At 43.3% G+C, this 21,712-nt stretch overlaps 1 protein-coding gene across 1 annotated transcript in view; it reads left to right on the forward strand.

Annotated features, from left to right (window-relative positions):
- Positions 1-6,078: 6,078 nt before the first annotated feature.
- Positions 6,079-21,712, forward strand: part of LOC141088020 (N-acyl-aromatic-L-amino acid amidohydrolase (carboxylate-forming)-like) — a 52,043-nt gene continuing 36,409 nt past the window's right edge. Inside the window, exon 1 of the mRNA XM_073573869.1 lies at positions 6,079-6,662. The gene's annotated coding sequence lies outside the window, so the exon portion shown is untranslated. The remainder of the gene's footprint in view (positions 6,663-21,712) is intronic.

Genomic DNA, 21,712 nt, shown 5'->3' on the forward strand with positions numbered 1-21,712 from the left:
GGTTGTCACCATCAGTCAAGATCCGCCGATTTGCAAAAAAAACGGATCCGCCATTTTTGTTGGCGGATCCGTTTTTTTCGACTTGCATTATTGGCGGATCTTGACGGATGGTCATCCGATCGATCCGCTATTGTACGGATCCGGGAAGATTTTGCCATCCGCTTAGGAGCATGTAACGTTTTTTCATGCGCGGATCTGCATTTTGCGCTTCTCCAGGTGATTTAACCCTATATCCCGGTGTCTCCCCCTCCTCCTCTCCTCTCCCAACTTCCTCAATCTTCTCCGCCTCCTCCATTCCGCCGCGATCTCAGCCTCATATCGCGATAGTCCCATTTTACTCCCGGATCTCCACATCTCGCGCTTATATCTTCTCCCAGAATTTGGCTTCTATCGTGCGGATCCTTTACGAATCCTACATCGGCGGATCCCATCGGTCCGCCCGTCCGCTGCCTCACGTTCCTGGATCGGCGTTCACGGATCCGTAATCCGCCTTTTTGGCAGGTGCCGACTGACAGAACAAATGTATTTGTGAAACAGGCCTAAGCCATCCACTAGATCATTAATAAATATATTAAATAGTAGGGGGCCCAATACAGAACCCTGTGGTACCCCACTAGTAACCCTGGCCCAATCTGAGTATGCACCATTAATAACCACTCTTTGTTTTCTATCACTAAGCCAGCTACCTACCCATCTACACACATTTTCCCCTAGCCCAAGCTTTCTCATCTTACTTGACAATCTTTTATGTGGGACAGTGTCAAATGCATTAGAGAAGTCGAGATAAATGACATCCAATGATTCTCCTTGGTCCATTTGAGAGCTTACATCCTCATAGAAGCTGGTCAGGTTAGTTTGACAGGAGCGATCCTTCATAAATCCATGTTGATATGGAGTTAAACATTTATTAACATTGAGATATTCCATAATGGTATCCCTTAGAAACCCTTCAAAAATTTTACCCACAACAGATGTTACGCTTACCGGCCTATTGTTTCCAGGTTCCCTTTTTTGAATATTGGTACCACATTTGCTTGCCGCCAATCAAAGGGAACAGGCCCTGTTTCTTTAGAGTCTTTAAATATAAGGAATAGAGGCCTGTCTATCACATTACTTAACTCCCTTAATAACCGAGGGTGAATGCCATCAGGGCCTTGTGATTTGTCAATTTTAATCTTACTAAGGCGGTTCTGCACTTCTTCCTGGGTTAGGCAGGTAATACTTAATGGGGAGTTTACATTATCACTCTGCATTTCCCCTGGCAAATCCTCCTGTGTCAACGCTGTTGAGAAAAAAGTATTTAAAACATTTGCTTTTCCCACATCGCTCTCTATGATTTCACCCTCATTGTTCTTTAAAGGGCCGACACCATCAATTTTAATCTTTTTACTGTTTATATAGTTAAAGAATAGTTTGGGGTTTGTTTTACTTTCCTTAGCAATAAGTCTTTCAGTTTCCACTTTTGCTAAATGTATTTGTTTTTTACATTTTATTTTTTTCTCTATAACTTTTTAATGCTTCTTCATTGCCTTCTTGTTTTAGCTTCCTAAATGCCTTGTTCTTGTTATTTATTGCCCTTTTTACATGCTTATTTAGCCACATTGGTGTTCTCCTGTTCCTAGCCCTTTTATTTCTGTACGGTATGGCTAGCTCGCAGTGGGTGTGTAAAACTGATTTAAATATTTCCCATTTATTTTCTGTGCTCCTATTTTTGAGGACATTGTCCCAATCAATTCGGCGAGGGACCTCTCTAAGCTGATCAAACTTTGCTTTCCTGAAATTCAGCGTTTTCGTAACCCCCTTCCAGGGCACCTTACTGAAGGACAAGTGGAATTGTATTATATTGTGGTCACTGTTCCCTAGGTGCCCATCGACTCGTACTTCTGTTATTCTATCTGGCCTGTTGCTTAAAATTAAGTCCAGAAGGGCTGTCCCTCTAGTTGGGCCCTGCACAAGTTGTGACAGATAATTATCCTTGGTCACTGACAGAAATTGGTTTCCGTTCTGAGATATGCAGGTTTCAGTTTCCCAGTCTATGTCGGGGTAGTTGAAGTCCCCCATAATAATCACCTCATTGTGATTTGCTGCTTTGTCTATTTGTTTCAATAATACATTTTCAGTGGTTTCTGTTATATTTGGTGGCTTATAACAAACCCCTATGAGGATTTTATTACTTTTCCCTCCTTGTATCTCCACCCATAGAGACTCCACCTCTTCATTTCCCTCTTGTATATCTTCTCTTAGTGTGGGCTCTAAAGTGGACTAAATATATATATATATATATATATATATATATATATATATATATATATATATATATATATATATAGACAGACTCCACCCCCTTTCCTTTTTTACAATCCCTCCTAAACAAATCATATCCTTGCAAGTTAGCCGCCCAGTCATAGCTGTCGTCTAACCATGTCTCAGTTATTCCTACTACGTCATATTTTTCCTCATACATTACCAACTCCAGATCTTCAATCCCATTGGTCAGGCTTCTTGCGTTGGTCAGCATGCAGGAAAGAAGTTTTGCTTCCTTCTGAGTACCCTGTCTTGGGTCCTCTTTACCACATCTAGTATCCTTGATTAGTTTGTCCTTCTGCTGCATGTTCTGTGCTGCAGGGAGATTGGTGGTCCTGCATCAAAGAGGTATGCTTCTCCAGCTTATAGGTACTTCTAGAAGCTGCTGATTTTCATAACGTAGGTACAATGCAGAGATTTTCTGGGGTTTGTCTAAAACTCGGATTTCCTCAATACACGTGAAAACACAAGGAATGTATGAATTGGCTTTATGGTAACTAAAATTTGAAGCTTTATTGCCCACAAACTTGACAATTGTCTTTAGATGTCTAATTGTAGTGTGTGTGTCGATATAGCGAAGTATAGATCTACGGCTGGTCAGCCTGCACTTATTTACTAGGGCTGATCAATGACGGAAGCCTCTGCTCCCCTTTGTATGCAGATGTGAGCATTGATGTTGTGGCTTGACAACCTGTTTACTATCCATTATGGAACACTACACGTTATTCTCCATGAGAGAATAGACACTGAAAATGTTCCCCAAGCTGTGTGCTGCTTGCATCACGAGCCTGTGCCTTAGGAGACTTTACTGTGCAGAACATCCGTTTGGTTTCTGGTGCGGTAGTTGATGTGGTGAATGCTCTAGAAATCATTAGGAAGTTTTTTTTTTTTTTTTTGTTTAACCTGGTTTTGTACACTTGCCTAACAGAAGGGAGTCTGTATCGAGCTGCGAAAGTCTAGGTTTAAAAATGAAATTTCACTCCATGCTTAGGATCTCTTCGCGTGGCATTTTCCTATGCGCTCTACACTAGTGATGAGCAAGCGTGCTCATGTACTAATCGGGTAACTTCTGCATGCTTGGAAATGCTTGATTAGGACCTTAACATTCTCGCTCATCACTACACTTAACTTTACTACAATAGTTAAAAAAAAAAAAAAAAAAGCTGCAAATTTTGAAGCATACCTGTCAAGTGCCAAAATAAATGTAGCAAAATTTCTATCATATTTGCATGAAAGATGGCAATTGTGGTGTGACTCCTCGCTAGTCTATGGGAGCAGAGGAAGACTGATGAGGTTACTTCATTATTTTACACACTTGTAAATGTCAAAAGCAAACGCCAAAGCTCTATACTGATGCAATCCTGCATGTTCTGACCACACTGCACGCTATTTGCTATTATCTGACCCAATACACACAGTAATGCTGGATGAGATGATGACATACATTGAAGCAGAACTTGGCACTTGTGTGTGACAGGTGCAGATACATATGGCAGCCCAATAAAAGCATAGGGATCAGTGACTTGTCTGCAGATCAGTTACAACTTGTAAATTGCCTTTTTTACAGTCTCTTGTGCAACTTGAACAAGTCACTTAATTACTCATAACGACTCCTGAATGCTGTCCACCAAAAGGATTATTCACACCTGCCTTTACCTCTGAACAGATACTTCTCCCGAACTAAAGCAGCTCTACTTAGGGTTGATTGGGCTGACATATTTCTGACCTGTCCTTGGGATACCAGCTTGATGGGGGCTGCAAATCTCATCAGTAAGTGCTGCCATACACTTTAGTGGGAGCTGAGCTGCAGTACCCTAAAATGCCAAAACATGGGGTATAGAGAGTTGGAATTTCAACTCTATACACCATGAACTTCCAATGGCGCATCAGCTGACTGCAGGGACAGTTATCTTCATATTTCAGTCCTGGACAATCCAATTAAGGCCCGGGTCACACTTGCGTGTGCAATGTGAGAAACTTGCACTAGTCTCTCTCATCAATACCTGACCCTACTGGCGGCACTTGGGAACGGAGTGTGCGGCTGCATAGAAATGCATGCAGCCGCACACTCTGGTCCGAGTGCCGGTGCCAGGTATTGATGCAAGAGACTCGCGCTGCACACTCAAGTGTGACCCTGGCCTAAGGGAGTGACTGAGTGTGAGTGCTGCCATTGACTTGCTTTGGGTTGGAGGAGTTTTAGGCACATGGGTCAACCGCACGCACCATTTGGCCAAACCCTAAGGGTATATACCGTTCACACTAGGTTTTTCTTTTTTTTCCCCAAGCAGAACACGTAAATAATCTTGTCTCCTGACATTTTCTATTTTTTTTTTTGCCGGCCCATTGACTTTGTATTGTAAGTATGGAAACTGTCTTCAGGATGGACAGGTCACTTTTTTAAATCTCTTGGTGTTTTTGAAAGTCTAAAGTGAACCAAAAAGATTGAACACATGAACAGTAAGCCATTTTCACGTAAAAATGTATAGAAAGATTCTTTTAGGTGTTTCATTAGTACTTTTTTTTAGTATTTTTTTTTTTTTTTTTTTGAAGCGGATGGCTCAACTCGTGGTGTGAACTCAGCCTTAGGGCAGTTTCACACATCCAGATAATTCCGGTACCGGAGCTATCCGTGTGCATACATATGCCGTCCGTGTGTACCATCCATATGCTGTCCGTGTTTTTGAAACATTATTTTCAATGTTAACCCTTTGACTTTTAAAAACGCACATGGACAGCATTCGTGTGCGGTACGTGTTTACACGGACCCATTGACTTGTATGGGTCCGTGTGATCCGTGCTGTTGCACAAAAATTGACATGTCAGCGTGTTTTGCACACGGACACACGGTCTGTGAAAACACGCTGACATCTGCATAGACACATTCATTAGAATGTGTCTACTTGTCAGTGTCTCCGGTACGTGAGAAAACGGTCACTACACGTACCAGAGACACTGACGTGTGAAACTGCCCTTAGACATCTTAGTTGTCCACACCTTCCCAAACGATTGTTAATGCTGAATGTTTTAACCACCTAGTGACCAGTCTGTTATGGGCCTCAGGGTTTTCTTACTGAGGACCACTGTTTTGAATATCTAAGCAGCAAATTCTTAATTTTTTTTCTTAAATATAGATTTTGCTTTAAAATGAGGGAATTTATTTAGACAAATGTTTCATGTGCAAGTCTTGAACAAAACATCTACTAGGCCGAGTGCACACGGTCGGTAATTGGCAGCACTTCAGACGCTGCCAGCTATTGAACACAGGTGAATCCGCATTTGTGTCCAATCATGGAGATTCACAATGTCCAATACATTGTACAGGTGAGATTTATCTTGTGGAGACTTGCGGCTCTACAAGATAGATGCGCTGCATGTCTGTCTACACGGGTTGGTGCGCAGCGTCCAACACACAGGGTATGGTCCCACGGTCAGTAAACGCTAACAGTATGATGTGCCAAATTTCTTAGAATACGCACATCTTTTAGGCTGGTGTACAGTAGGAGCGGTTTCTTGCATGACTTCATGCCGTCGTGATGGTGGACTAATATTAGTCTGAGGCCTCAGGCTTAAAAAAAAAAAAAAAAAAAAAAAAAAAGGTTTTATTGACTTAGGAGAAGAACTGAAATTCATCAGTGATTTCCGTTAGTTTCAGCAGTATTAATTATCAGTGATGGAGTCAGAAACTCTTTCTTATCACATCAGTCAGTGCAAACTTTTTTTTTTGGAGCAACATGCTTTCATTTCTGATTTGATCTGTCACTTTGATCAAAATCTGCCACGTTTCTACAATTCTTCACGCACTACTTGGTCCGCAAAGGATCACGGGTATGTGACGTTTGCTGTATGTCCCATGAGATTTCTTTAAGCATTTGGCAGATCTTTTATTCCTTTTTATGTAGTACAATAACGGGAAGCTGTGACTATCCAAAACTCCAATTCTAAAATGAATCATTTAATGTATCGGTGAATAAGAGCTGGGACAGTCTGCATTTAGCTTGGCACCAACCTCAGGGCGTGGAATGGCTGCAGATCACTGCTGCTACAAGCTGTGCTGTTTGTGGCTTTGGGTATATACTGTTACTAGAAGCCAATCTCCTACCCAGGGCATGTCTGGCTGCTGTGTACTGTAATGGGAGCTGCATGCTTGGTGCACACATGACCTTATATCTGGCCCACAAACAGCAGCACTGATTCAGCACTTTTCTAGCTAATAAGAAACATGTACAAGGTTTAAAGGGGAGGGATGAAGAGAAGCAGGAAGCTGAGACAGATCCGCTCCACCCAGTAATGCACAGGGAAACCTCATTTTCCTTACAGACCAAAGAAAATCCTGGGGTCTGACCAGCACCAAGTTAGTGGTAAGCTGTGCATGGCTTGTGATCTGTGCTTACTTGTGGTTTCCAGTGCCCACAGTGTAATGTAAAACTTGCAATCATGGACAGAGCTTTCCCTTAAGTGCATGCAATGATTTATCTAGTGAAGCCGCATTGTAGAGAAGAGACGTTTGATTTTTGCTTATCATGGAGTGTAATATGTCATGTCGCTATGCATGTGAAAGGTCTCCTGTAAAGATGAGAAAATAATCAAACATCTACTTTTTTTTTTTTTGTTCGTTCTCTTCTCATCCCCCAAATGGAATTCTGGAATTTGTTAATTTAATTACATAATTGAACAATGAATCTGAAAGCCGTGTGGATTGCTGAAGTCAGATTACAGCGCTAATCAGGGATTAACGTAAGGTATTTCTGCCCAAAAAAATATGTATTAGCATCTAGTCTACTTATTCCTGCTCCACTGACTTTATGGGAAAGTTAGTATGGCTGTATAAGGATCCCTGTTCTAAGGACTCGTGTACTTGACCATTTAAATCGGATGATTCACAGTGAGCACTTGTCCCCACGTTGTTCTATGGGACTGTGCACGTGTCCAAATCTTTGACATGTCCGAATTCAATCTGAGTGTCAGATCAAAAATGTACTGTTTGTTTTTTTTATTTTCACGACGTAACATTATAAGCTTCTGTGAAGCCCATGGGTGTTCAAGGTGCTCATCACTCATCTAGATAAGTTCCCTGAGTGGTGTGGTTTCCAAAATGGTATCCATTGTGGTGGTTTCCATTGTTTAGGCACATCGGGGGCTCTCCAAACGCGATATGGCGTCCCCTAATTATTACATCAAATTTTACATTCAAAAAGCCAATTGGTGCTTCTTCCTTTCTGAGCCCTGCTGTGCACCCAAACAGTAATTTCCCCCCACATATGGGGTATCTACATACTCAGGAGAGATTGCGCAACAAATTTTGTTAACCTTGTGAAAATAAAAAAAAGTTTAAAGTAAAATTTTTGTGAAATAAAGTTAAATGTTAATTTTATCCTTCCATGTTCTATTAATTCTTGTGAAGCACCTGAAGGGTTAGTAAACTTCATGAATGTGGTTTTGAGCACCTTGAGGGGTGCAGTTTTTAGAATGGTGTCACTTTTGGGTATTTTCTGTCCTATAGAACCCCTCAAAGTCACTTCAAATGTGAGGTGGTCCCTAAAAATAATTTTGTAAATTTTGTTGGGAAAAATGAAAACTAAATCTTTTAAAGAGGAAGGTATGTTTACCTCACGTATAAGCCCAAACCTTAGCATGTCACCTGTAGTGCCCCTTACTGTGCTTTTGATAAAATTCAGTTCTTTTTATTGATTTTCAATAAGTAATACATAAAAATACACTTCATGGCATACTGTGAAACTATTGGATCAAGAGGAGGCGGCAGATCCTATTAAAGATACAACTCTGCACTGAGAATTACACATGGGAAGGGGATGAAGAGAAATAGGAAGTTTGTATAATAATAATAATTAAAGCTAGGGACTGGTAAGTGAAGGGAACATCTGAAGTTTAATAAATGGTCCAGACTGAAATGAATAGTATGTAGTCACCCATTGTGTGATGCGCACACTGTCCCGATTCCTATGTATCCCCGATGTGGGTGTTCGGTCTTGTGACCACATATATTTGATTTTCATGTGCCATTTAAACTCCTGGGCTCCTCTTAATTCTCTTCTACTGAGAGAAGCCAGATGAGTCTAGTTGGCCCGAGATTGCAACCATGCAAACTGCATGCGTGTGGTCATGTGACTGCCGCGAGGAATACAGGGGAGTCGTGACAGAGTACACATCACACACTCGATTTGTCAGTCTGTATTCACTTACAGTAACTGCAGACTTTTCATTTCAGCCTGGACCACCACTTTAAAAAGAAAATGGAGGTGGGTTTGAAACCATTACATTAGGTTTCAAGAATGTCTTTCAGCTGCCTGAAAAACAGGCAGTACTCCAGTTAGCGATGTTCTTAAATCACAGGCATTAATGGCATATCCACAAGGTACAGTATGTCAGAAAAAGCTGAAAGATTTGGGTCCCACACCTGGGACCAGCATATATTAAAAGAAAAGGCTTCCCTTATACTTGTCTGGCCTCGTGACGTGGCTGCTCTCTGTGGTTTTCAGGTAGACAATGAATAGAGTGGTGGTTTCTCATATCCATAGCTCTCGCCGTTTTCCTTTATGGGAGACACAGTCAGTAGCAGTCACTCCCAGCGGTTGGAGGACTCCCATTTTGAAAGTGTGGGCTAAAAATGTATGACATGGTGTTAGGAGTCTGATTTCTTCCTCTCCTATGATGAAATCTAGACCCTTGCATTCTGCAGTCTCCTGCGTTTCATCTGCGGTAGAGGAGATTGCAGAGGAGAGTGCCTTGCGGCAACTCTCTCCAGAGGCCAAGTCCTCTGTTCCCTCCACTGAGCATGCTCATGGGACGAGCTCCCATTGGAGTTCGGGAGTCACGTGCTCAGGTCCTGTGTCGAATCCTATTGGCTCCTCCTGGAGCCTTGGAGATTTCCGGAAGGTCCCGTTTGGTATAAAAAGCGCGCATGACTGTTCCGCCATGCTCTAGTATTTCATACTTGCTGCTGTATGTATGGTGATGGATGCTTGGACTGGTGACTGACTTATTAAGAAACCTCTTCCCTCTGATAATACGATTGTGTGAGTGTTTGGGTTCAGCAAAGTAGCAGCGCTTGCGCCAGCGAGCTTACTCTCCATCTACCTCAGCAGCTAGCGTCCTGCATCGCGCTTGCGATATAGCGGTGCCATCTCTGCTGGCACAGGTTTTGCTGCGCTTGCAGTCTTGTCGGGTGTTCGCCGTTGCGACGACACGCACCTTATTTTACGGTAGGTCTAGAAGGAGTAGACCTGCTGTTTAAGGCTACTTCTGTGACCCTTAATACAGTGCATCGCTGATAGTCTGTGACCTTGAACAGACTCCGTGTTTAATTTATGGCTGCTGCTCTGTGAATTTAACCGAGCGTGCTTTGGTGCACTGGGTACAGTTAAACCCTTGTGCACATTACCGCCGTAGTGTTCTGCCTCTTTTAGCAGCGGTTTTTCCATCCACCGCACGGTGGACCCCGGGTGGCGAAGGCACTTTATTTTTTATTTAGTGTCTTCCGCCACTCCTAACACATGGAAAACGTAGGGGAATAGCCATTTAGATTGGCCATTAATAATAATAATTAATAATAATTTTTATTTATATAGCGCCAACATATTCCGCAGCACTCATGCGTGTCACATCTTAGCCTTTCTTAAAAGGGATATCCAGGACTTTTTAAAAAAAAAACAAAACATGTACAGTAGTTGCTAACAGAGGCAACTTCCTGTCTGTTGTACCCGTTGCCGGTCATTGACCGCTACTGCCAGAGATTCAGCTGCTACCTGTCAACAGAGCAGCTGTTTCTCTTCCTGTTGACAGGGTGGGACTACTGCATCATGCTGACTGACAGCTGGCTTACACCAATAAGGCAGCTGGCTTTCCATCAGCATGACACTAGTAGTCCCGCCCTGTCAACAGGAAAAGAAACTGCTGCTCTTTTGACGTGACATCAGTGGATGTCTGTGACCACCCTGTGGCGTGGAGAAGGGCACCGAGCATAACAGGCAGGTAGGTATCAACTATCTGCCTGTTAGTGCTTAGGCATGTTTTTTTTTTTTTTAAAGTCTCAGATATCCCCTTTAAAGGGAACCTGTCGCCATTTTTGTGTCATACCAGCTAAAAATATCACCTTACTTAGCGTCTGCTATGCATTCCCTAAATATTCATGTAACCCCCTGACTCCCCCTGTATAGCCCTGAAAAACCTTTTTGATTTCTCCTGCGCTGTATTCTAATCACATCCATCTGGTCCAATGAGCATGGTTTAGGGCCACGCCACCCCTCCCCCAGCTGCTGCTCGGCATGCTGGATGTGGATGACACCTTCTGTGCCATCCTAATCGCCATGAGAAATTTCACGCCTGCACAGACAAATCGTGTCTCGCGCTTGCGCAGTATGCTTTGTCCAACTGCGGGCAAAACATAAAATCAGAAGTGCGCATGCGCCAGTAAACGTATTTCCAGTACATGGAAGAAGTTCCAGTACATGAGCAGGAAATACGATTTGTCTGTGCAGGCGCAAAATTTCTCAAGGTGATTATGATGATGCAGGAGGCGTCATCCTTGTCCAGGACGGCAAGCAGCAGCATCCGTCGGGGGGGGGGGGGGGGGGGAGTGGCCCAAAGACACGTCGTCCATTGGACCGAACACACCTGATTAGAATACAGCGTGGGGGAAATCAAAAAGGGTTTTCATACATGGGGTTACATAAGTATTTAGGAAATACATAGCAGACGCCAAGTAAGATGATATTTTTAGATGGTATGACTCAAAAATGGTGACAGGTTCCCTTTAATCTCTCTTCTAGAAGATGCTTTGTCTTTATACATTTTTCTTGTACAGATATTACAGGAAATCTGAATCTACAGTTTTACATTTACACAATAAGTTTTATTTTACTAATTAACTAAAGAAAAAACTGTATTGATGAACTCTGTACCCTGCATATTATTACGACATGACATTTAGTAATACTAGGAATCTCCATATTTTAAAATAAAGCTGTGTTGTCTATTGTATAAGGGGGGAAGTTTGTTCTTGTGGAGAGTGCCAAGCCAGCATAGGTGTACTCTCCACAATGCTCCTCTCCAAATTCCCGGAGGAGCATTTCATGGCCTATAAGGGTATGTGCACACGCTGCGAATTGCAGTGCGGATTTGGCCGCGCGAGTTTTGTAAAATCCGCAGGTAAATCTGCAGGTCAAAAGACCTTCGGTTTTACCTGCGGATTGGCCTGCGGTTTTTCATCTCCACAATGGAGGAGATGGCAAACCGCAGCGGAATCCGCAGAAAAAATTGACATGTCGTTCTGCGGTTTCAAAACCGCAGGAAAACTGCACGGAAAAATCCGCACCGTCTGCACTGCGGTTTTTTATTCCCATAGGGAATAGTGTTACTGTACACCGCAGCAAAAACTGCTGCGGACCTGCAGCGGCCAAATCCGCTGCGGAACTGCAGCAGAATCCGCAGCGTGTGCACTAGGGTGACCGGATCTCATATGGGGGGGAAAAAATGTCGGAATCTTGTCCGTCTGGACCCCACAAAACGATTCCCCTTTCCAGATATTGAGAGAGCCAAAATTTCAGCTCGATCAAACGACGTTAACCCGTGCCGCTCGTCGCTCAAAGTTTGAAAAAATCCAAATTGAGGTATTTTAAGATTTAGGTATTTTGCATAGTCTGTTAGACTATAAAGAATGTGACAACAACATTGCAGAAATAGCCCTGACCAAATTTTCGAACCATTTGTGGTATTTGAATGCAGAGTTGGTGGGATTATGGTTTTTTGATCCCACCATTACAGACAATGAAAAGTTGTTAATGGCTAATAAATTGCTCAGTAGCACAGATGAACCATCAGAGCACGCTAACCTACATGAGTTGATAATTTTACATAGTTATCTAATCTATTCTAGAGCTTTTGTTAAAGTAGTTTTTGAAACGTCAGAATATAATGCTCGGCGTTTGCTTACAACTTGCTGGACATATTGCTTTTGTTCTTCATCTTTTGTCAGAAGGTCATTAAAGTCGGTTACTTCCTACCTCTTTTAATTTTTCTTTCCTAACTTTTGGATTTACAACCCTAGCGTGCTCTGATGGTTCATCTGTGCTACTGAGCAATTTATTAGCCATTAACAACTTTTCATTGTCTGTAATGGTGGGATCAAAAAACGATAATCCCACCAACTCTGCATTCAAATACCACAAATGGTTCGAAAATTTGGTCAGGGCTATTTCTGCAATGTTGTTGTCACATTCTTTATAGTCTAACAGACTATGCAAAATACCTAAATCTTAAAATACCTCAATTTGGATTTTTTTACAACTTTGAGCGACGAGCGGCACGGGTTAACGTCGTTTGATCGAGCTGAAATTTTGGCTATCTCAATATCTGGAAAGGGGAATCGTTTTGTGGGGTCCAGACGGACAAAATTCCGACATCGATTTTTTGCGGTCACCCTAGTGTGCACACAGCCTAAGTCTCCTTACAGCATCTTTGCACACTCCAGAAGGATTAAGTTTCTCACCTAGCCAAATCAGATCTCCTACTTTGCACTGATTAGGGGAAAACACCATGAAACACATCTGCAAATGAAGTTCCTAGTTAGGATAAGAAGCCAAAGTCATATAGGAAGGTTTCCTACAGGGTTGATATAGACTTCTAGGATTGCTAGGTCCAACAGGTGGTGCTAGATTTCAAGTCTTCTTTCTCTCTGAAGAAGATATTTGACTATCTATACCTGATGCAGATAGAAGCAGAAGGGTCCCACTTGGTATTATGGGGTCCGTGGGTTTCTATTTTGTGTCAGTTTTTACTATATCAAAAAAATGCTTTTTTTTTTTTCTTTCTGACACAGAACACATAATTCATAGAGGTCCATTGCTACTGTTTGTATCAGCTATACAATGGACACTCTTTAGACATGAATTTGGTTTTTATGTTGCTAACTAGGAATAGACAAACCTGATTCCTAAAAGCAAGTGTATAACCTAAGCACTTAAGTCTGTACTTCTATAAATCAGCAATTCTAGTTAATCTTATTTCTTGTACTCTCTATATAGAGGAGGAAAAGGTGAGATATTATTGCATTGCTGTTCTATGAAGCGTAAAATCACTTAGTGTATTATGATACTTCCAATATTCCAGAATATCTGTTAATTTGACACTTATTTCCAGCACTGTACTGGAACATAATGTAGAATTTCATAAGGTCTAAAGCAGAAGACTGAACAAATGAAGAAAATAAACTGATGAAAAAAATGAATATATCCCAGGTATTATTTCATTGTAGACTTGCTTCCTGAAAGCATCTTTACCATCTGAAAAAAATTCTTTAATTGCCGGACCATATCTGTCACCAAATGTTAATCCATCACATAGCCATGGCTGAAAGTGTTGGCATTCTTGAAATTGTTCCACAAACAGAAAGTATTTCTCCCAGAAAATTGTTTTGTTATACACATGTTTATTTCCTTTGTGTGTATTGGAGCAACACAAAAAAAGGCAAATTGGACATAATTTCACACAAAACATCAAATGGGCTGGACAAAATTGATGGCACCCTCAGCTTAATATTTTATTGCACACCCTTGGGAATAAATAACTGCAATCAATCACTTCCTGTAACCATCTACAAGCTTCTTACACCTCTCAACTGGAAATTTGGACCACTCTTCTTTTGCAAACTGCTCCAGGTCTCCGATATTTGAAGGGTGCCTTCTTCACGACCGATGACTTATATATATATATGTTATCGGTCATGTCCCTGCCTCAGCCTCCCGAGCCCACTTCTTTCCCTGCACTTGACTTATTTCATCAGCCATCCAGTGCCTCTAACAGCTGAGGGTGGATCCAAGATACACCCAAGGCTGTTAACAAGATAAACGCCGCTGTCAAGCTCTGACAGTGGCATTTAACACGTGCTTGCCGGAAGCGAGTCACAAGTCCCGCCCATCGACACCCCGTAACCTGACCTGTGGTGTCCTATGAATTGTCATGACAGCTGGGGGTCCTAACAACCCTGCCAGCATCACTAAATGGCCTCCCATCCCCCACACACCAACTTATTCACTGCTCCAGGCCATGCTGTGACTACTGTCTGCTGCTGGTTCCATGCTGTGTGTCTCTTGCTTCCTGCCTGCTCTCTGCATGCTTCCTGGCTGTGTGCATAGGGGGTACTCTCTGGTTCTTATGGAATCAGGGTGCACCTGCCTAATGTGTCTCTGGTCAATTACCAAGAGGCCTCTAGTACTTAAGACAGCTTCACCCGGTGGAAGCGGCCTCAGCAATGCCTTCACTCAGTGTCTTGCTACTGAGTTGCAAGGTCCTGTCCTGTGTTTCGCCTTCTCTGGAGGCTTGATTCCTAGTCCTGTGCCTGTGTCTGTCTTGCCGCCCTCCAGGAGGCAGAATATCCTGGTCTCTGTGTCCTTGTTCCTAGCCTTGCCTTGTACCTGTCCTGTCTGCCCTCCAGGAAGCAGAATATCCTGGTCCCTGTGCTTTTGTGCCTTGCCTTGTCTCGTACCTGTCCCGTCTGCCCTCCAGGAGGCAGTATATCCGGCTCTCCGTGTCTTTGTTCCAGTACCTTGTCTTGCACCGTTAACTTGTCTTGAACTCAGTCCTACCTCTGTCTCTCGGTCTCCTTGTCTGGGGCTCCTTTCCCTGCTGTGTCTATCCTTGTCCTGTCCGTCTGCTTGTGCTCCACACTCTTGCAGCTCTGCCTGTGCTCCGCACTCTTGCGGCTCTGCTTGTGCTCCGCAGTCTTGTGGCTCTGTCTGTGCTTTGCACTCTTGCGCATCTGCTTGCTCCGTACTCTTGCGGATCTGCCTGTGTGCCGCACTCTTGCAGCTCTGCCTGCTCCGCACTCTTGCGGCTTTGCCTGCTCCACTCTTACGACTCTGCCTGTGCTTCACACTCTTGTGGCTTTCCCTGTGCTCTGCAATCTTGTGGTATTGCCTGCTCTGCACTTTTGTGGCTTTGCCTGCTCCGTACTCTTGCAGTTTTGCTTGTCCTCTGCAGTCTTGCGGCTCTGCCTGTGCTCCGCATTCATGCGGTTCTGCTTTGTTCTGTTTCTGCTGCTGCAGAACCTCTTGCTGCTAACTGCAGCTCTTCACTGCAGCCTTGCGGTTCTTCTCCAGTGTGAACAGGTCCAAACCTGTTCCTTCATATCCATCTATAATTCCATCCTTCCCGTACCAGTAGCAGCACCTCCTGTGTGAACAGGCCCCTACCTATTCCATACACCACTCCTTCCTATCCGTGTCCCTGTGCCTTCCCAGTCAGCCATGCCCGCCTGCCAGTGTCTCAGCTGTGCCCACCTGCCAGTGTACCAGCCGTGCCCACCTGCCTGTCTGTCAGTCACACCTGTCCTAGCATCCTGTTCCCCAGTGGGATTAGCAGCCACAGCCAGACACCACCCTGGAGTGGCACCTGGCAGCTACCTGCCGCACAAGCCTGACCTCACCATCAGAGGCTCCAGCGAAGATGGAGGTAGCTGTCCTAGTCACGCCCCTTCCAGGGTAGTCTGGTTTGTGACACAGTGGGGCCACAACCCCCTCCCTCGTGCCAAGCTGCCAAGACGCCAGCGTGACAGGGGTCTACTGGTGACCTCCGTGTCGGTCATTGTGAATCTACTGTGAACTTCGAACGTTCATAGGAGGTTGATGCCCTGCTACGTATAGCACAGGTGATCGGATGATCCATACTTCAATTCTCCTTAGGGCATTATTAAAGTAAAAAGTGAAAAAAAAGTTTTAAAAAATATATATATAAAAAAATACAAGTTCAAATCACCCGCCTTGTGCCCCATTAAAAATAAGAAAAAAGTTTTAAAAAATATATTAAAAAAAACACAGGTTCAAATTAGCCCCCTTTTGCCCCATTAAAAATAAAACTATGTCTAAAAAAACACTAATTTGGTATCGCTGCTTTCAAAAATGTCCGATTTATTAAAATATAAAGTAAATTAATTCAATCAATAAACGGTGTAACAAGAAAATGATCAAAACGCCAGAATTACTTTTTTGATTGCCTGTTATTGCAATGCTGTGGCAATCAAAACACTGTATCTAAACCAAAATGGTATCAATATGCAAAAAATAAGCCCTTACCCAGCCCTAGGTGAAGAAAAATAAGAACGTTACAGGGCTCGGAAAATGGCGACAAACTCAAAAGCTTTTCTTCTTGCAAATTACAAAAAAGAAACCATTATGGATAAATAAGGGAGTACAGTTTAATAAGACAAAAGCAAAGGGCATTCAGAATTATGAAGGCCGAGAATACAGAAATAAGATTTCAGGAGTATAAAGATCTAAATAAGAAATGTAAAAAAGAAATCAAGCTAGCAAAGTTATCTACAAAGCAACAAATCGCTAGCGACATTAAAATAAATCCACTTTTTTTTTTGTAAGTACATTAAAGCCAAAAAGAATAAAACAGATGGTATTGGCCCCTTAAAAGATGATAATAACAAGAGAATTCTAGAGGATAGAGAAAAGGCTGAGCAGGGCGGATTTAGATGACACGCGTGACCCTGAATGCATCACCTCCAGTTGGGCGAACTTAAATAATAAAACGTGCAGCTGGATACGCAGCCACCAACAGGTGAATTTCGGAAATACACGTATGTCTGGAAACCCCGCCTCCAGTAAGGCGAATTTAAACAATAAAAGGGAAAACCTGGGTACAGTAACAATGGTGGCCCTGCGATAGGGAAACGGGGAAGTGGAGACCTTCTGCACTCCCCTGAGTCAGTGTCTCTGCACTCCTAACGTTCTCTAGGCCGGTTCCGCACCGGGCGCCAATCAGGAACCTAAAAATCCTGACTAGCCCTGCACCTAAACATTCACTAGTGAAGTGGACAGTGCGGAAACTAATCCCCCCACTGCACTAAAACACACATAAGGAAAAGAAGCAAAACAGGGGAACACCACTTAGCTTTGCTCTGTTGCTTACGCTCCCAGCAACAGAGCCCACCACCTGCGTGCATCTTTTCCTCCGACCAGATCCAACACCATAGTGCAACCTTGGAGCAAACAGAGTCCATCACCTGCGTGCAGCTGTCCAGAAACAGAGTCCAGCATATGAGTCCAGCTTTCCAGCAAAAGAGTACAGCATCTTGAGTCCAGCTTTCCAGCAAGAGAGTCCAGCATCATGAGTGCAGCTCTACACCATAGCTGCCACTCCACCAAGCCATGCCAGCCCTCCCTCCTCGCAGACACCATAGCTGCCACTCCAGGACTCTCACTGAGCTGCCCGGGACTCTCCTTCAGCTCCATCCTTCACCCAGGCTTGCTTGTAACTGAGGACTATCACCCACAGTGACCACCACACCTGACACTCTTTTACAGAGCAATCACACCTGTTTTATAATTACGTGCACAAAACTAAAGTAACCAAAGTGCAATGACGCTCACCAACAATGGGGGGCAAATTTAGAACAAAAGACACCACAGTGCAATCATCCTAATGGCCACCGTGGGGGAAACTAGAACTGAAACACACAGCCAAAGAAAAAAAAAAGTTACCTGTGCATTTTCTCTGTCATATCCAACCTGGATCATGACATTAATCAGGCATGTTCACCGATGAACTGTCTGTTACAGTGATCTTTCATCAGGGCAAAAATCAAAGTTTACCACCTGATATGACTAGCTTAACACAAAAATTGAGCAAATTAAACATTGACAAAACCCCCAGCCTAGATGGCATTCATCCACAGTTACTGAGGGAATTGAGCTCAGTAATTGACAGACCGATGTATCTCTTATTCTTAGACTCTCTTGTAACAGGATTTGTGTCACAGGATTGGAGAATGGCTGCTGTGGTACCGATAGTTAAAGGGAACCTGTCACCCCCCCAGGATGTTTTTCATTAAAAGAGACACCTTCAGCAGCACTAAGGATGCATTCTGTGAAGGTGGCTCTTGTATTTCTGACCCCCATTAATGCCAAAATATACTTTTATAAATCATTTCTCATACCTGCATCCTGTCACAGAGGTATAGTGTGTCGCCACCTCCCAGCTGTCCATCAACCACCCCCCTACAGTGCCCCTGCACCACCTCCTTCTTTTGTATTTGCCGCCGTTACATGTTGTCGGGCACCTGCGCTGTGACAACAGTTCTCAGGCATGCACAGTGCGCGCTGCATGGGAACTGCCATCAAGCTATTGCGCCTGCATGTTTCTGGATCCCAAGATTCCCAGCCCCGCAGTGTGAATACTTCATAACACACTGCGGGGTGGGATCTGGGGACTCAGAAACACGCAGGCGCGATAGTCTGATTTCAGTTCCTGGGCAGCGCGCACTGCGCATGCCCGAGAACTGTTGTTACAGCGCAGGTGCCCAACAACATGTAACGGCGGCCAATACAAAAGAAGGAGGCAGTGCAGGGCTGCTGTAGAGGGGGGTTGATGGACAGCTGGGAGGCGGCGACACTTCATTCCTCAGTGACAGGATGCAGGTATGAGGAATGATTTATAAAAGTCTATATTTTGGCGTTAATGGGGGTCAGAAACACAAGAGCCACCTTCACAGAATGCAGCCTTAGTACTGCTGAAGGTGGCTCTTTTAGTGAAAAATGCCCTGGGGGGGGTGACAGGTTCCCTTTAAGAAAGGTAAGAAGGTGGATTCAGGTAATTACCATCCGGTCAGCCTGACATCAGTAATGTGCAAAGTTTTTGAGGGCATTATAAGAGATGACCTGCAGAGATATATTGCAGAAAATAATATAATAACTGACAACCAGCATGGATTCATGAAAGATCGGTTGTGTCTAACCAACATGTTGGTGAATGCCCCCAGGCTGGTTCGTTCATTTCACACCTCTTATCCCAAGAAACCTGGTCCTGAGTGTCCGGAGGCCACACGTAGAAGGGGGGGTACTGTCACAGGTGTATCAGAGGCTGCAAACAGTCGCACTGCATCTAGCTGCAGAAAATCTCTGCGTTTGGCCTTGCAGACACCTTCTTAACCTTTCTGACTCTTTGACCTAGTGGCAACCTTTCTCCGGCTCTAATTGACCCACCTACACCTGGATGTTTCTAGACTCCCAGCCTGCCGCTGGGAGTTGCCGGTGATATTTCCATTTCCCCCTGTTGAGGCTTGGAGCTATAGCAGTCGGCTATCTTCCTCTTTAGTGTTGCTGGAGGACGTCTGTTACATCTCTGAGTCTACTCAAGATAATTGTTCCCCTTGTTTGTCTATCCCAGCTGTCTTTAGTGGTAGTGGTGATTGACTAGTGCTCACCCCTTCATTCCCTAAGTAGGGATTATTACCAGGGTCAGGCAGGGATTAAGTTCCTGCTCAGTGATAGGTGCAGAACCTATATAGGGACGTTTAGGGCAGATAGGGGGACTTTAGATCTGCCTAGTGGTCTCCACTCCCCCTTCCCTAGTGTTGGGCTCCCTTCCCCTCATCACTTCTTGTTGCACTTAGTCTTTCCTACACTGTGCGTGACATCTGGATGTTGGTAATGCGGCTGATGTGATATATCTGGACTTTGCAAAGGCATTTGATACTGTACCACTTAACAACCTTATACTGACGCTACAGAAGCCAGGACTGGGGGAAACTATATGCAGTTGGGTAAGGAATTGGCTAAATGACAGGAAACAAAGAGTCGTCATAAATGGTACAAGAGATGAGACGCTGTTTACTGCAGGGAAGCGCTGCCCGGACGTGACCTTTGTCACTGCAGGCGGTTGCGTTCCACTAACTGGAAACAAGATTAGCACTCCAGGATGTGATGTCACCATCGGCATAAAGCGCGGCGAGTATGCTATGAGGCAGTGTGATGTCCTACACTGCCGCGCAGATGGTCTGATAATAGGACCAGAGGTAATGCGGTGCAGGTATGGTGGGATTCTTCCCCCAATAACCAGATGAGACTCCCCTGAAGAATCCTCTGGAGGAAACACTTTGGGAGCGACGCACCTCATATCTAAAAGATACCCTAAGCATGGTATGATGTGAATAGGACCATTAAAGGACCATGATGGATTTGGATACCTGCCTCCTGATCTATATAATGGGTAAAATTGTTCCAATATCTGATTTACAATATCTGTTTTTTATGAACCTTCACCCTTTATTATGGAGTATTACTCATATTATATCAGTTTACCACAGCCACTATTTGATTTTAGGGATTGTGCTCAGTGGAGGGACGTAGCATTCCCACTTGTGTGCTATTTGTGGGCGGTTTGTTATTTGCACTATCGTTGCACTTTACATCCGACTGGACTCTTTCTTAGGGATTAAGATATCCGTTTTTGTTTTATCAATAGTATTATAAAAAGTTATGTCTTATTTTACCACTGATTGCTATTCAATCTGATATATGGCGGTTCCATTATATTACCCAGTTGCTAAATTTATCTTGTTTAGTTAAGTAAAAAGACACCTCAGAGAGGAACTCATTTACATGTATAAATACATTTGTGGTCAGTACAAAGGACTAGCACATGACTTATTCCTCCCAAAGGCTATACTAAGGACCAACATTCATTACGGGTGAAAGAAAGGCGATTCCGGCAGCTAAATAGGAAAGGGCTCTTTACAGTTAGAGCAGTCATAATGTGGAATGCCCTACCACAAGAGGTAGTAATGGCAGACACCATGACAACTTTTAAAAAAAGGATGATTTCCTCGATACACATAACATTGTGGGCTATAGATAAATTAGTGACAAAATGTACAATTGGTGGAGAAAGGTTGAACTTGATGGTCATAGGTCTTTTTTCAACCTATGTAACTATGTAAAAAGTTCGGAATTCGTTTTCACCATGTAAATAAATAATAATCTATACATGTTTGGTATCATACTTACCTGGGGAATCATATTACCATGTCAGTTTTGCCATATATTGAACATGGTAAATAAAAAGTCTAATTGCATCATTGTACTTTTTTTTCAGTTTCATGATACTTGGAATTTTTATTTTCTGTTTTCCAGTACACTATATCAAATCAATATATAAAATCAATGGTGTCATTCAAAAGTATAACTCGTCCCGCAAAAACCAAGCCCTCACATGGCCATATTGATGGAAAAATAAAATGTTATGGCTCTTGAAAGAAGGAGAGGAAAAAAGGAAAAACAGAAAATCACCCTGGGTTGAAGGGGTTAAGATCTCTTGGCAGGTGTCCAATGGTATTTAGACACGTACTAATTTATGGTCACTTCAGAATGCTCCAGAGCTTTGTCTCCATCCATTTATGTGTACTTCTTTAAGTATGTCTTCTAGAAGACCCATGACCTAGGATGCAAACTCAGCTTTCTGACAATTGGCACTACATTGCAACCCCAAATCCTTTGGTGATCTGTAGATTTCAAGATGCCTTACACACAATTAAAGCACCCAATGCCACAACAAAACAACCCAAACCAACTTTGAACCTCCACAATATTTGACTGAAGGTACTGTGTTCTTT

Source organism: Dendrobates tinctorius, unplaced genomic scaffold (assembly GCF_039654945.1).
Source record: "Dendrobates tinctorius isolate UK_male_01 unplaced genomic scaffold, ASM3965494v1 ptg000007l, whole genome shotgun sequence".
Taxonomy (NCBI): Eukaryota; Metazoa; Chordata; class Amphibia; order Anura; family Dendrobatidae; genus Dendrobates; species Dendrobates tinctorius.